The 17,308-nt window shown below is 29.4% G+C and overlaps 1 long non-coding RNA gene across 1 annotated transcript in view; it reads left to right on the forward strand.

The window, feature by feature from the left end:
• The window catches only part of LOC119661913, a 29,793-nt gene extending 12,485 nt beyond the window's left edge, over window positions 1-17,308 (forward strand). The window contains exons 4-5 of the long non-coding RNA XR_005250634.1: window positions 16,781-16,875; window positions 16,941-17,308. This is a non-coding gene — a long non-coding RNA (uncharacterized LOC119661913). The remainder of the gene's footprint in view (window positions 1-16,780; window positions 16,876-16,940) is intronic.

The raw sequence follows: 17,308 nt of genomic DNA on the forward strand, positions 1-17,308 counted from the left end.
TTAGAAATAGTATCTAGAAAAAAAATTTTCAATGCATATTTTCCTAATAAAAAATTTTAAATTTAGTATCATTTTGACTTTTTTTTTGAGAATCAATAAAAAGAAACCACCCGGGCGTATGAGTAACAATATTTAAAATTGAATAAGTCTTGTTTGTTTTACTTGGAGTTTTCATTACTTACAATTTTTTGTGATACAGTTTCCTTTAATACTCTGTATCTCACTTAATATGTTGACAACATATACCCTGTTATATATATAGTTTTTTATTTTGCTTCTAGGGAATAAAATATGTATGTAAAATTGTTAATAAGTTCGAATTTAATTTACATTTCGATAATTTGTTTCATTAAATTTATTTCAACAAATGAACTCGTATATGAAAAGTATTTTAACATAGAGGATTCATATATTACAGATAAGTTTTATATGTGTTCATGATACTTTTAATATTACGTGAAAGCTAATTTGTACTAATGATGCTATGGATCTTATTGAAGAGCTCAATTCTCTAAATAATATCAAAGGTTTTAGATAAGTCTCAGGTTAAAAAATATTGGAGTCTGTTATACCTGAGCGACTTTATATGCATTAAAATTGATAAATAATAAATAATGTAATAAATAATAGTCAAAGTTGTAATTTTTTTAAAATTATGTTTAACTGTCTTGGAGCACTAGCATTCATATAATAAATTCAAAAAACTATGTACTTAGTAATAGTACCGAAATGCCACTACAATATTTGGTTTATCTCTGATGTGTTTATTGGTGCTTGTTGTAAAGGAAGTACTTGATTATATTTGCAAAAATTTAAAAATACAAATAAAAAAATATTAAAAATTCGTTGGTGAAATTAAAATGAACATAGCACTTTCACATAGAGCAACAGTGCTAAGATAACCAAGAGCAGCAATAATGGCAATAACTGCAACGTCAGTACAAACTGTAGTAAAGCAACAGCAGCAGCAACAGCAGAAGTAGAAGCAGCAGCAACAATAGTAACAGCAACATCAACAGGAAAAAGTTGTTTTAAAAAAAGTTGTCATTATTTTGCTTCGCACTAATTAAAAGTTTCGCTTTGGCAAATACAATAAACCGACGATGTTGATGATGGCGACGACAACGACAACGACAACGACGATGGCGACAATACTAACAGCAAAAAGGATAACAATTGACGACAGCATCTATCCACGAAGTTAAAGTAACAGCAAAGTTTCCATTTTTCATTTTCTTTTTTCACTTTGTTGTTGTTGTTGGTGTTGTGTATATGCTTTTTTATTTATTTTGTTATTTATTTTTATTTTTTATTTATTTTTTATTTATTTTGTTATTTATTTTTCACTTAGCCACTCACTAAAAAATGGTTGAAAATATTTTTACTCTTATCGGGTGCAGTGTGGTAGGGAACTTCAGCAGAGCAGTGGATGCATAACGTTGCTAGCAGCATTTCCTTGGACTAACGTACTCAGAACGTAATTGTTTTTCCTCAATAAATAAAGTGCAATATAAAAAGGAAAAGCTTACAACTTCACCGATGCTGTCTCTGCCTTTATTATACATTTTAATTGACCTTTTTTCACTTTAATACTTAGGATGTTTCACACAAAGGACAATTCGTTCTTTTTTTCTTTCAAATGAAAAATGTCCAGTTGCACTAACTTCAAGATAAAACAAAAGATCAATACGTTATACCATAGTAGTGTTAAATTGTTTAATTATATTATATGCTGTTGTACTTTAATAATTATTGTGTTTATTTTATTTAATTAACACAAAATTAAGAAGAGCTAACGACACGTTAACACTTCTTAGAATTTATGGTAGGAAACAGACAACTCGGTACTCTTTCGTACACTTTTAAGATTACATTTCATCTACAGGATTTAGAAAGCAAGTTGGTTAAGTATGATAACAGCGAATATGCAACACAGCTAATATGCTGTTTGTGTGAAATCGTTGTTATAAAGTAATGACGTTATTTCTTTTTGCAGATCTTTTAACCATTCTTCTTTCTGATACAGTATATTCATTCTGTCATTCTTTTACAAGCGGAATGGTTTTTGACCTCGTCACCTCTGATTTTTATTAAATAAAAATATTTTTAAAGTTCTTAAAAAAATGTTTTACAATATGTTTGTAATATATAATTTAAATTATTTATACTATAAAAGAACTTATTAAATACATATAGTATACTTAATTAACTTCACATGTCCATCTATTTTCTTTTTCTTTTACATCCGTTTTGTTGGTATGCATAAAATATATTTGCTCGATTTTTAAGCTTTTTGTATAGCTTGGTATAGCTTGATATAATTTGGTATATTGCTTATTTCGCAGAAGTGGATCTTGAATATTAGTTATATTGACTATATATCACAATTCTCATATAAACTAAACAACTAAACAACTAAAATGAAATATACTACTGCATTGAAGCTAGTTCTTCGTAAGACTTTTTGTACTCTGTGCGTTGGCGACAACTACCGCATCCGAATTAACTACGAGCTGTACGAGCTTTATCAGAACATCGATATAATGAAATGAATTAACATCTCACGTCTTCGTTGGCTTGGTCATGTCGTTAGAGTGGATGATAATGCTTCAGCGAAAAACGTCTTTGAAGCAGAAGTTGAAAAAAAGAAGGTGTGAAGTTAGACCGTGTCTTTGGTGTAGTAGGAAGCATTAATTGCGCTAGATGTACGAGAGTGGAAAAGACGCACAGGTAGCAGAGACGCCAAGAAAGACATGCTATTATAGTTTAATTGTTCGTATATAATTTTTAGACTACAAGTTTCAGAAGCCAAGGTAGCAGAGGCGCCTAGAGTGATGTGTTGCGTCAGGCCGAAATCCGGTAACGGGTTATATAGTTTAATTGTTCGTATATAATTTTTAGACTATAAGTTTCAGAAAATTTTGCCTCGTCAACTTTGAACCATGGACTCGTGTGTTAACTCACAAAGTCAACGTACACTTGATTGATTTGCATTATTTATCTAATTTATTGTGCTATTAATTAGAACTAAAGCATAAACTACAAATTATTAAGCTTATTATAGTTTAGGTTTTGAATTTATAATATGACTTTAGTAAATTATATTGAGGACATTCCATTAAGCAACTCAAGACAATTTAAACCGACTGCTAATCCGGAGTAGAGCACATTTTTTCATTACTCATTTAATTAGCATTGAATGTTTTTTAGTTTATACTTAACTGTATAAATATATTATCACCTGAAAGTATGAATATTTTGTCAAATTGTTCCAAGTTCTACGCTAACTTGCCACTTAAGTGGATGAAGAAAGGAATTTGTATTGCAACTTAAAGGCTGCTTAAGTACATGTGTATGCATTTTTAAATGTATTTTACTAGTTTTTTCTGTGCATATAAATTGACTTATTTTGTGGCATCATTTGAAGCAGCTAAACCACGTCTTAATTGCGGTTCAGTAAATGTTTTAACTACACAGTCAATTCGATTCATAAATGCCATACACTTGCACATTTCCATACACTTAAGCACACACAAAGCAAACACAATCGACAACGGCATTGGCATCGACATCGGCATCGGCATCGGCTTCGGCGTCGGTTGAGATGTTGCATGCGCCATTGTTTAGCAAACGATGCTTCCGTCATGTTTCCTCATAAAACTTATGCTGCAGAACGGAAAGAATTGCTTAAACTTTTACAATATAAATTTCCTTCCAGCTAAATTTTCTTAAATATACAAAAGCGTGCGAAGAAGCTAAACCAGTTTTGCATGCGTCTTTTATTACCACTTCTTTTGCGTCTGCTCCTCTCTGCTTCTCTCTGTTTGTCCTCCTCATATTTTTATTACAATTTTTCTATTATTTTATTTTATTTTATTTTATTTTATTTTATTTCTTTTCGTGTTCATTCTGTTCATGCCAAGTTAGCCAATTCGACCAAACTTGCGGCAACTTTACACTGACAAGCAAGCATGTGTGACTGCTGTATTAGTGTGAGGGGCGGGCGGGCAGTGTGTGTGCGCTGCATGTTTTTGCCTTTGTACTTGTACATCGTATGCATATGAGTTTTCTAATGTAAAGTTGTTAACTTTGTGCGGTAGCGCACCAAGTAAAATGGCTTTCCGTGTAAGGCTGTCTGTGTGAGTGTAGATGTGAGAATGCCTTAAGAGTTTCACCGTCATTGTCACTCATGTACGCTATTGTGTCTTTGGTTTGAAGCAGTTTCGTTGCAGTTGACGTTGCCACACCAACGCCAACGCTGTCATTATTGCTAGCAATTCTGTTCTGTTTTAGTTTCTGCTACAGTGGGTCGGTCGGTCGGTGGCTTTGTGAGTCTGTTGCCGCAGCTAATACTGACGCTGCCGCTGCCACTACCGCTACCGCTACCGCTGTCGTTCATACAAGCTCCTCTACTGATTTTCTGTATTGTCGCAAGTCTTTGGTTTTATCATTTTCGTATTCATGACAAATCTATTGTTTGTCAAATTGGGTGATTCACATTAATTTTATAGTTACGAAATTATTACTTGCCGAAAAGTTCAAATTTTGTAAACAATGCTTTTGTCTAAATTGTGGTTATTTTGAAATTATGCTCAAGTGAAAATTGAGTTGCTGAGATTGTTTATCTTTCCATACTAATATAAGTAATATAAGTAAGTGCGAGTAGAGAATGTACTTGTATGTTATATGCTGTTGGTGTTGTTAAGAAAATTTTAGAAAATTGAAAAACTTATAAATTGCACTTTTAGCATACATAGTAAAAATTTTAATATCAATTTGTGTAGTTTAGTTAAAATTATTTACACTCACAATTAATAAAGTACTGCAGGTGGATTTTGGGAAAAACTTGAATAGATAATCATCTAAAATAAATTGTCAGTACCGAAGTATCTTTATAAGTTCTATACATGCGTATATACTTGTGCTAAAATTGTTGAAAGTTTAATAGAATTTATCTTTAAGTAATTTAAGTTTTCAACATGATAAAAAAAATATTTTCTGCACTTAGAAATAAAGTTTCAATTAAATTTTAAGTTTATTAGAATATCATTTACAAAACAAAATATTAGACTAGAAGCAAATTAATTGACTTATTTTAATCAAAAATAGTTTTGACAATAAAAATCAATATTATTTATTTAATCAATAAAATTAGGCAATAACAATATTACATTTATTCAGTCGTTCTGAAGTACGGTATAAAAACAACAAGTCTCTTGCTAAAGTCTCTTGTTAAAGACATATTGGCATCACTGGAACAATGATCTCAAATATATAATCTCAAATATATAATCTCAAATATATTTTCACAATTAATAAAACTTACATATGTAAGTAAAATTCAACACAAACTAAATTTTGCATAAATTTATATAAAGAAATTTTTCGTAGTGTGAACAGTAGTGAACTACAACAACAATAATTAATTTTATATTATTTTAATTAATTGAATTTTTGGCTGATCATGATCATGGCTGTTTTGAATATTGCCAAATACCCATCAGCAGTGGTCTTGGAAATAATTCTTGTATTTAATTATTCGTAAATAATTTTTTTGAGATATAAATTTATATATTTATTAAAAATTTAAATAAATAGCGTATTGAAAGTAATGTTTACATTGTAAGAAGTTTTCATATCTCCTTTTACAACAAATATAATTATAGTTAAAAATTATATTAGGATATAAAGTCATTAGCAACTAATAAGTTAAAAAATAAAATGTGCTTTTTAATAACTTTTTCTTCATGTATTTTCAAAAATTTCGTTTATGCACTATAAATAGAACTCTTATCTTTAATAAATGTGTGAGATACATATGTTTAATATGTAATATTAAATGTTTAATATAAATGTATATATTTTAAATAACATTTCTTTTTCATCATAATTTCATCATTAGTATTTCTAATTTCGTACTTCAAATTCTTCCAGATATTTGTAAAGCGATGAAGAAAAAGCATCGTCGACTAAGTTGTCGGTCTTAAACAGCTCGAGGAAATAAATTTTCTCGTACTTTAAATAAGTTTACAAAAATGTTGAATTCTACTTTTGGCGTTTAAATACAGCAATTGCAAAAATATGGTATTTTAATTATGGTATTTTGTATGGTATTCATTGCTCTCAATTATATTTACTATTAATATTATTAAGAATCTTAATCTTAAAATCTTAAATAAATATAATAATAATGAGAAATTATTATCTGATAATAAAACGTTGTTGTTGCTGTATACTAAAAAGCTTTTCCAAGCTCTGTAAATAGAAAAAGGTATTTTTTCTTCTTTTTGTATTTTAAACGTTATTAAATTAGCTATGGAATTAGTTATGAAATTAGATATGATGTTTGTAATATAATAAAAAAGGAGTTGCTGCACACATAACTTTAAGTGTTCTGTTTTAAGCAGCAAATAAATAACGCTCTATCAATGAGTTGTGGTGAACAACAACAAAAGTTATTGAAAAAAATAATATTTTTTTTTTAATACCAAAAGTCACGTACTTACCATATATACTAAAATTTGTATTTTTTTTCTATACAAATGAAAAGAAATGGAAAGAAATGCGAAATGGATAATAGTACTAGGCTTAAAGCCGGGTTTAAATATATCAAAGCGTTTATAGTCCATCAAAGGTATCAAAAAAACTTAATCAAGTTCCGTCCTTTTCTGTCATGGCTCAGTATGTACTATAGCTGAAACTTAAACTGCTTCCTCGGTGAAGGCGTTAAGAGTTAATTGTGTCCATTATATATATATATATATAAACATTTATTGAAGGATTTGAAGGTCATGCCTTAATCAGCATACAAAAATGTATAGATGGCATTATGAAGTCAAATGCTGTGTTGCATTTGTCTGTGCATTCGATACGTTTTAGTTTGACGTTAGCAAAATAAATTTAATTTGATTTTATTTTACAATTCTGTATACTTTTTAAATAGAATGTATGTTTAAATTGAGAAACCATATCTAATTAAAAAGTGTAAGTAAATACTAGGTAATTGATTTATCCTTAGTATTTATGTGAAAAACATTAAATTTGCAGTGATTCTAAGTTAAATTTATTTCTAATTTTCAAAGATTGTTCAATTTAAATGATGTGTTAAATACTTTTCTTACTTTTACTCTGTTAAATTTAAAGTATCGTTCCACTAACCGCATAGACTGTTGCCGCTACGCACATGACTTGCAGCCAATTTAGCGAATTTCCGTCATAGACAGCGCCAAATAAATTTGCGAAGACGCGACGTTTGTTTCCTGTGCTGTCTTCGCAGTTGTGAATAATGTTGCAATTTTATTGTATCGTTGTATCGTTGTATCGACAAAATTTTAACCAAAACAGTACAAGTTAGTAGCATTTAAGGTAAAATCGCGCTTCATGTGTTACAGAAATAAAGTCGAAAATGAAATAAAATATTTTACCCTAAGGTGTGCTAGTTTCCTGAATAGTGTTTTACTAGGAAAACAAGTCCAAAATCAATCCATACCACAACTTGCTAAAAATATTGCTCTAAGCTAAAATATTATGATAAATATTGTGTTATAATTTTAGTGTACAAGCGAACGTGCAACCATTGATGTATGATCGAACCCTAAGCTCTTTGGGGTTAATAGCATTAAAACTCATCACGGCACTGCGAATTGAAGGGTTAATGACACAACAATTTCACTGTAACATAACATATTGGAAAGTCAGTTAACGTATATGTGATTTTTATACCGTGCCATGGATCTTGCAATTTACTTAATAGCTAGCAATGAGCAATCAGCAATGAGCAATGAGCAATGAGTTATGCATATTATAACCTATGTATGACAAAGCAACATACCCAGTGCCACCCTACGGACTCATTCGGTACTAAATTGAAACATTATGTTTTACTATAACGTGCCTATAATGAGTTCATATGTGATTTGTTGTTTTTACTGCTGTCAATATTCCAGCGGAAAGGTAGTTACGAGTTTTATCATTAAAAAGAATGATTTCAGCTACAATTACCAATATTATTACATATTTAATGAATACGTCATTAATGGCAATTGCCAATCATTCCGAACTCACGTTTGTGTCGTACACGTATTTGATTGCTCATAGGAAATCATGCAGAAATTTTGCATCGTTTACTGCTGCTCCTGATGGTGGTCGGTATGAGATATACGGTGTAAGGTTTCGAGTAAATGTGATAATTGATAACGTGGATTATTTGGCTTATTGCTGAGAGTATGTGATGTAGTAACATCATAATTAACCATTAATGTTTAATGGGCCTATGTACAAGCTTACGTAAACAAACGTTATACCGGATTCCAGAAAATGAGGTATCTTTCCATATAGTCAGTCATGTTACATTTAATTGGCACACGTCAATGACAATCAATAAATACGTCAGTTTTGCAAGCCGATGGAAAAAACTTATAAAATTTATTTAACCCAATTTCAGTTTTATTTCCATTTAAAAAATATTTAATTCGTTATGTTAATGTGGTTTTTTTTCATTTTTTTTTTTGATATCGCTATTCCTTCATTTATAATTTTTACAATATTTAATTGCAAGCGATTTATTGAAGAATTTAATGCCTGGTTAACAGTTTTTATACGGTTCGTTTTGCTGTTAAGGTCAGCGAAATGATTGGTTGAAAACTGTTAAACTTTATATCTGCTAAAAAGTTTATAAAGTTACCAGACAAGCATTATTTGTAATTAAATAACCTCTAGCAGCAACCAGAAATGGAAAGGGTCATATGAGGTATAATATTGCTACATGACGTATCTGAGAAGTAGGCCGACCATCCGTGTATTAATTGCTATAGTTCAAGTTGTCAATAGATTATTTTGAACACATTTTTTATTTTTAATTTATCTGATATATATAAAAATCTGAATTTTTTTTGAAGTGTACTTAAATATTTCATTCATTTATCATTTGCGAAAAACAGCTATTGTTGACTTTCTTTTAAGTAATGTAAAGCTATATATGGTAGTTTAATAATCTTGTAAAGCTGACGAGTTCTTGCAGTAATATGACGTACAGTCTACTGAAAAGACATTTCCACCTCTATCGAAAAAACCATATGTTGTTTGCAAAATAATTAACCTTCAAGTCATGCGAGTATCTGTATGCAAATTGGTCGCATTTCATAATATTAAGGAAAAATCCTGCAAACTTATTGAGATGTCCCGTAAAGATATCAGTCTAAGGCTGGTTTTTTGATGGGTCACATTTGTTTATGGAACCATGCTGGAATATTAAATCTCCTGTTACTACATTCCTGTCATTCCTGTTGTGGAGTAGACCATTAAAGTGCGTCACATCAGCTTTGTTACTCTCCTGTGCATGCGAGGTAGCGATTGAATATGTTAGGCTCTTATTTTTATTTTTGAAAAGCTTGGCTACGGTTTTATGTTAGAAGGTTTTTAAATCTTTAAGTTCTTATACGGTAACACAATGAGCTAAAAGAATTCAGTAAATCCTTAAGATCGCCGGAATATCCTAAACTAAACTATCTTCAAACAATCACATTTAAATTTTAATTAAAATTTTATTTTGAATTCAAAATTTACAATGGTTTTAGTGATGCTACTATATATTTTCAAATCAATGGACTAAAATCATAATAGAATGTTCGTTCCTGAGATATAGCGAATTCTTGGACTGATCTAAAAGCTTTAGATTCTGGTTCACCTGTGTGTGAGGTTCTGCTTGTACTCATACATCCGAACTTTGTGAAATACGTATGTAGCTTACATTATGTTTTAGTTCAATCCTTTTTTTTTATTGAAATAATGTATGTTATTAATTCAAGGCGTCCTTTAATCTCTTCAATGTTTTGTTTTAACAAGCTTAATGTAGTTTTCAGCAAAGTAATATTATAGACTATCATTCCTTATAATAATTATCCTTAAAATTTTTTGCTGTTGCACTTTCGAAAACTTTAATTAGCCTGCATTTGAGATTTAGTTGATTTTCTTTCCTTAGCTTTTGAGTATTTTCATTTTATTTATTAAAATCTTACAAATATGCGCTTAATTAAACTCAGTAAACACAGGAAAGTTCAACACATTCCGACAGATGCAAAAGCATCTACAAACATTTAACGAAATTTCGTAAATATTTGTATCTTTTTGCATATAAACAGGATATGTACGTGTATATGTATGTGTATGTGTATGTGTATCTATGTCTGCTATTCAGGTTGTACGCTTATGGCTTTGTCTATTTGCTGTTTATTTTGGTATGTTTGCCTCTCGGCTTTCTGTGTTACAACAGCTGTGAAAAGTTAATTGTTGCGATCATCAGCATTGTGTGCAGATACTTGTAAATGCCTGTGTATTAGTGATTTACGAGTATAGACTGTTTGGCTTTCAGCTTTCGCAAATATAGACAAGTAAATATGTTTATGCTCAAATGAAAATGTGTCACATTTTCTCATTTTTAAGCTTTAATTTTCCATTTCCCCGTTTCCACTATCAATAAAATATTTTCTATACCAAAATGTAGGGTCAATAAACGTTCTAATATTTAAAATGGTTCTAAGGTCAACTATCGATTTTATTAAATGAAACAAATGCAAACAGCAAATTGTGGAAAGTTAAAATATACAAATATATCGTCATTTATCGTGTAGAAATGTATAATTAAAGTATAGCAAACAAATAGTTTTATATCTAAGCATAAAATTATTTATAAATATTTTTAGCGTTCAGATAATGCATTAAAAGTCATCGCATGTAGGTTGGTCATTAAAAATGTGGACGACAGTCTGTTCGAGGTGGCAACGTAGACATATTCTGATATAATGAATTATGAAAACAAGAGAAGTGACGTTAGAGGTTAATGCAACAAGCTAAAGCATAATTAAGGACATTAAGGAAGTCACTTAATGTACCTAGTCATTTTTTTAAATTCTAAAAATATAGGTAATATTGAATGTAATAAGAAATGTACAAATTTCCCTTTAAAGTTATTATTTAGATAAAGACAAATATTGTTACTCATACGCCCTGTTGGATTTTTTAAATAAGATTGTTTAGTCTATTGTTCAGCTAAGTTCGCCGTTCTAACAACTCGATATGTTAGATATGTTAGAAGCGTCTTTATTAAAATATAAAATATTGTAAAAGTACTTAAAAAACATATTTTACCAAACTGTTTTCTATTCTTTCAGAAATATTAATGGCAAGACATAATCATGAAAATCATTAAGGCAACTTTTAACTATAAATTATATAATAAATTTTCTTTGTTTAACGAGTTAGAGCATATATTCAATTTTAGAATATACAGTTAATACTTTTTAACTGTATAACTTAATATTTTTTATAAAGTTTGTATCACTTTTAATTGCCTGTGATAGTAGATTATTTTGTTACTTAAACAAAAACTGCATTAATTAATTTATACAGAATACAGAATTATTCTTTTTTGTTTGACTTTGGAACTTACTTTCTTTTTTTTGGCAATAATTTGGTTATAATATTTTAGTTTCTTTGAAGTCATTCTAATTCCCACATATTTAGTTACCCTTGTGCATCTTGTGCATATTTTTATTTTTGTTGTTCCTTTTTATCTAGTTATCAACACGAATTTTATTACATATAAACAACATGCTAATCATGTGGCTGTAGTGATCAGAATTTATGATTTGTGACACACCTTCATCTTTTCTACGAAGTACGGACCTGTCACATTTCCAGATAATATACCACATCGTACAGTTAGAGAGTAATCTGTTGTGGATAGAATAGTCTTTCGTTAATTATTTGTGGATTTTTATTATTCCAAACGCAACAGTTTTATTTGTCGACATATCTACTAAACTAAAAATGAGCCTCCTTACTGAATAACAATGGTGTCAATATATATGTCAGCCAATCAATTGCAGCGTTAGTGCATTTTTCAAGAAACTAAAATTTAAAATTTATCATTTTATTATACTTATTTAGAAATATATTGTATATACATGCATATAGATGCAGATAAATGAATAGCATGTATTTTATATAGTAAATATTAAGTAAAGCAAACTTCACGACTTAACTAAGGAAAAACTCTCGATAATTGTTTTCATATGAGATACTTACTTCTACTTGAATTATGTCTAATGTCATGTGTTTGATTTACATTTTATACTGCAGTGCCTCTTTAACTCTATTGTTCCTTTTTACCTATTTTGTGAAAGTCTATGTTTTTTTTTTTTAAATAACCATTGTAAATAAAAAAGTAAATGCATATATATTTTTAGCGCATTAGTTGCAATTTATCAAATCGGATACGTTCATTCACATAAGCGCTCGTAATTCACTTAAAATCTTTTTAGAATAGTGCATTTCAAATAGCGAATACGCAGTGTAATCCTCTTTCGCATACTTGAAACTTCAGAAACGATACACTGCAAATGCATGACTGTTTACAAAATTTCATTTCATTTCGTTTTATATTTGTATTTTATTCTAAAGTATTTTGTGTTTGTTTTCTTTTCAGTTTCTATTTTGTTGTTTCTTTGTTATTTTTTTCCAGATTTTAGTTTTATTTTTGTATAATTCTTCTCTTCTTGAATATGCTATGTGTCCCATGACAGTGAAAGCAATTCGAAGCACTTGTACGTATGCGAACGCCCAGACTAAGCCTCTTGTTACTCATCTGCCATCCCTGTGGATATGACGCCGTTTCACATTGTTAGTATTTGTGCCCGTTCTTCTCGAGCGAAGACCAACTATCCGCCACTCAAGCTGATATGATGCTACACTTTCACAACAATTGCTTAAGTTAAAAGTGTTTTCCTAACAATTCCCGTTTTTTAAGGCACAAATCCTCCAACTCAGACTCAGCCTCAGACTCAGACTCGATCTCAAATCCGCAGTTACGTTCACATTTACATTTGCCATTGCCAGTGCAATTGCCAGTGCTCTTATGTACTTATTTCTATTTGTATTTGTATTTGTAATTGTAATCGTAATGTCCTAACTCACTTGCATACATGCTTAAATGCAGTAGCGCGTCCTTTACGGTTTAGTATGGGAAAATGGATTTACTTGGTATTCTTTTTCATTTCTTGCGTTCCGTCTATCTACTCCTGTTGCTCGCAGCACAGAGTGCAGCACAATGCACAATAAAATGCAACATTACATCTGATCTAAAATAAATAGTTTCACGCTTATTTTCGTATTATTTGAAATTACAGTTTCGATGTTATTTGTTTTTTTTCCTTATTTTGAAACTTTTGAAATAGGAAATCAAACAAAAAAAACGGAAACACCCCTTAAAAACTAATATACTCAACGAATTTCTTTTTAAAATTAAGTAGTCAATATGAAAGCGAGACAAAAGTTAAAGAAGTTGGTGTTATAAAATTAGGTATTTTGTAAAAATACTCTTCAGATAAGTTTAATTTCTTTACATTCCTTTTTTCCTTTCAAGCATAAACCAATAATATTCTGTATTCCTTCCATAATCATTACAATGTGCGATTTGTTATCAGACTTATTAACATAATATTACTGAGGCTACTACAACCGGAATTGACATTTTACTTTATCGCTATAACTATAGTTCATCACTGTCAACCAGAATCTTGGATTGAAATATAATTCTAAGACGAGCCGCGGATTGGTCGTTGATAAACATATTACAAAATGTTATATATATTTTCTTTTCAAACTCGAATTTCCTTAAAGAAAGTACTCATATCGTTCCTTCTTCTTAGAATTTTCTTAATTCAAAAATTAAAATTGTATAAATGCTATGATAATTGATTGCTTGATAAAATAAAATAAGAGCTTTATAATTTTGATAATAAAAAACTTGAAAACTGATAACATTTTAGAATATGCATACAATAAATCCCCGAAAATCCATATTCATTAAAATTGAGTTCAATCTGAATTATTAACTCATTCGAATTGCAAAAGTCAAATATAGGAAAAGTTTTATATATGTTTATGTATTCATTTTAACAACAGTACTAAATAGAACTGAACAATAATCCAATGCTCATTAAATCAATACTGGACTTGAACCCATTTACCATAAAAAGAACCTTTTAGGAATGATTGGAGAAGATTTCCCCAACAATGTAAAAACTTCATTCTAGTAAACAGAGGAGAGAGATGTGAGTGAGGAGCTCACATCAATCCATAAATGACACATTTACATAATAAATAATAAGTATATAAGCAAATAGGAAACAGAGCAAATAGATATACATACGTAACATACTTATATTCATATGCACATAACCCATAAATATGTTTAGATTATTGAACAGACATATTCATAACATGTGATCCCGATTCACGCATCAGTAGACGATCCAAACTATATGGCTAAACTAGTTTTGTCTGGATTACGAAGGAATTTGAATTACCAGAGGTTTGATTAGTGATGATCTACTGTTTATGTAAAATAAACTGAAATTGTAACATTCTTAATAGATAGCATAAGCTCTCTCAAAACCTTTACATAGTCTCAGAAGAAACTCATACAAATATTGTACTATGATCTTTAAACATTACCTGCAAAATGTAGATCACAATGAAAATCAGCCTACCGTAGATAGTCTAAATTTGTCTGGTGAAGGTCGCTATAACAGTATGTACACTGATAACTATCAAAATTTCATAGAGAAAATAGTATAATCTTAATGCATTACTTTTATAAAAACTCATATAATGTTTATAAGAATCTGAAGAGTAGAGTATGTATTAGTATCATGATAAGCCGCACACATAGGTTAAATTCGGTTAGGTTAGGTTAATTGAGCTGGCCGTAAACCACATATAAATTAATACCTAGCGATAAAAATGGAGCAGGACCTTTGAGTATATTTGTTGAAGACAATATGTAGGATGTCGACGGTTTTCGCGAATTTAAAGAATGCTTAAAACTTTAGTTTTAAGACGTTCTACAAAGCACAAAATGTTGGAACTCCCAGTTAATTTAAGCATGTTCATGATGAAGCAGTACATAAAAAGGTTCCAAAATCTCCTTCGCTTTTTAAATGACCTATATTTGTCAGTACTAGTAAATCCTGTCTTGTAAGTGTATATTGCTAGTGGAATAAGCTAGGAATATAGCCGTCAATATTCAGGGAAAGAAAAAGATTTGAAAATATTAAAAATAAAGTTTAACGTCATTTAAAGAACATTTTAATATAGTAGATTATAGTGGATTATTCTTTTTTTAATTACTCGAGCATGAAATCCTTTTCATGAAGGGTGAACTTTAGTACCAAATGGAATAAAAAAGCCAATCTCAAAGTATTGAAGTCATATTTCATGGAAAATATGAAATTATTAAATATATAACAAAATATAAAATGTGTTTTATATACATATAAGAAAATAGTACAAATGTATATAGAAAATATAAATTCGCACATATTGAAGCACAGACGCATCCATTCGCGTTAACTCAAGTTGCAATGTTATATGATGATGATGAACAATACTACTAGTCATTTTTTTATTATAGATTTTCTATTTTTTGACAGCTTTTCTATCTTATGAGTTTTCTTTTTACGATATCTGTGAATATTTATAAAACCGTTGTAATGACAGATCTTACATGTTTACTAATACAATATAAAAACCTTTTCACACACATTTCTTTTGTTAAAATTTTATAAATAAGATGATGATATGCTGCACTTTCAATATTTCAATCTACATTTGTGCTATTGTAGTGTGACGACATTTAAGAACATGCGAACATGTAATATGTATGCACTCGCACAAATAAGTCTAAGAGCTCCAGTTAAAACTAGCGAAAGTTGCAAATTTTCCCACGTTTTGCTAAGCGAAGGGAATTTTGTATGCAAGTCTGTGGGAGTATTTTGGGGGCTTTAGAATTCCAACAGTCGGATGTTCTATTCCATTTCAATACGAAATTGATTACATTTGCCCTGTAAACATTTCATTTTGTGGTCAAATGCGGTTTCAGTTGATTGGTTGGGTTAGTTACACTTCACACCACCGGACCCATCAACCCATCCACCCATCAGCCCACCGAACGTCCGACCTTAACATTGCTATAAACAATTTTGAATTTTGTTCAAATTCTCATACGATTATTTGCATCTCAGACTTTGTTAGTTTGTTCAAATTTAATGGCAAGTGTTTTTAATTGAATTTTGTTGTTTGTGGTAAATAAAATAAAAAAATAATTTTGATAATGAAAATGAATAAAAATAGTATATTGAAATTCGATTGATTTTTGTAAATAAATATTTTCATATATTGAACCGATCATACTTACAACATATTCGCACGTGTAAAAAAAGTAACAATTATTTTAATACAAAGCATGTCATTAAAAAATTTTGTTCTTTGATAAGTAATATATGGTATTTAAATTGAAAACGGGATAATAGTGTAGAATGTGTTAAAAAGAAAAATTTAATTTTTAATCAATTTATTTATTGGCCTAAATATATAACTTTTTTAGATATCGCCACTTATCCATCATTAGTTGTCTTAGGACTACTATAGTAATTTATTTGAACATTTATAATTTTTGGATTGCAATTGAAACCAGTTTAATTTGAACTATTAAATCGAGTGTTAATATACAATTTTAGTGTATTCGTAACCAACAATAGCACTTAATAACGCATTAACAACAGCTATATAAATTTACTTAACTATTTATTATTAACTATGTAGTCATAATAAATTTAGATTCATATAATATACATATATTTCAAATATATTTTAAGTTAGCGATTAATATAATTTATTAAAATCCAAATTAAAATATTTTTTAATTTTTTTATGCTTTTAGTTTAACTTGAAAAACTGGTCGTTCTACAACTGTTCAACTGTGTCAACTTTTCTTTGGCTTGAACTCTTATTATGAATACCAAAATCCTTATATTGGTAAAAATATATTTTTTTTTCCAACGTAATTAATTAATAATTAATAAAATTTTTTTTTTCTGTAGTTGTGCATTCAACAAAATTGAAGATGATTTTTTAAAACAGTAGGACAACCTCGAGTAATGCTGCTTTTCAGATAAGAATCGGTTATAGCTGTAAAAGTTACTGAAACGACTTAATAAGTGTAATAAAATTATTTTGAAATATTGTACAGTCTCAGTGGCACCATAACTTTTCTTGAAGGAAGAAATCCAACAATTCTATTAATTTTGAATATTAAAGAATTTCCTAATGCTGTCAAAGTACTTTATTATGTTTTAAACATTTAGAGCTTGAACTTCTACGTTAAGTTATATTGAAACAGAAGTGAAGGTTAACTAAATTTATATTTACTCAAAAGCAACATAGAAATAGGAACTTTGAACAAATTGGA

The sequence above is a fragment of the Teleopsis dalmanni genome, chromosome X (assembly GCF_002237135.1).
Source record: "Teleopsis dalmanni isolate 2A chromosome X, ASM223713v2, whole genome shotgun sequence".
In the NCBI taxonomy this organism is placed as follows: Eukaryota; Metazoa; Arthropoda; class Insecta; order Diptera; family Diopsidae; genus Teleopsis; species Teleopsis dalmanni.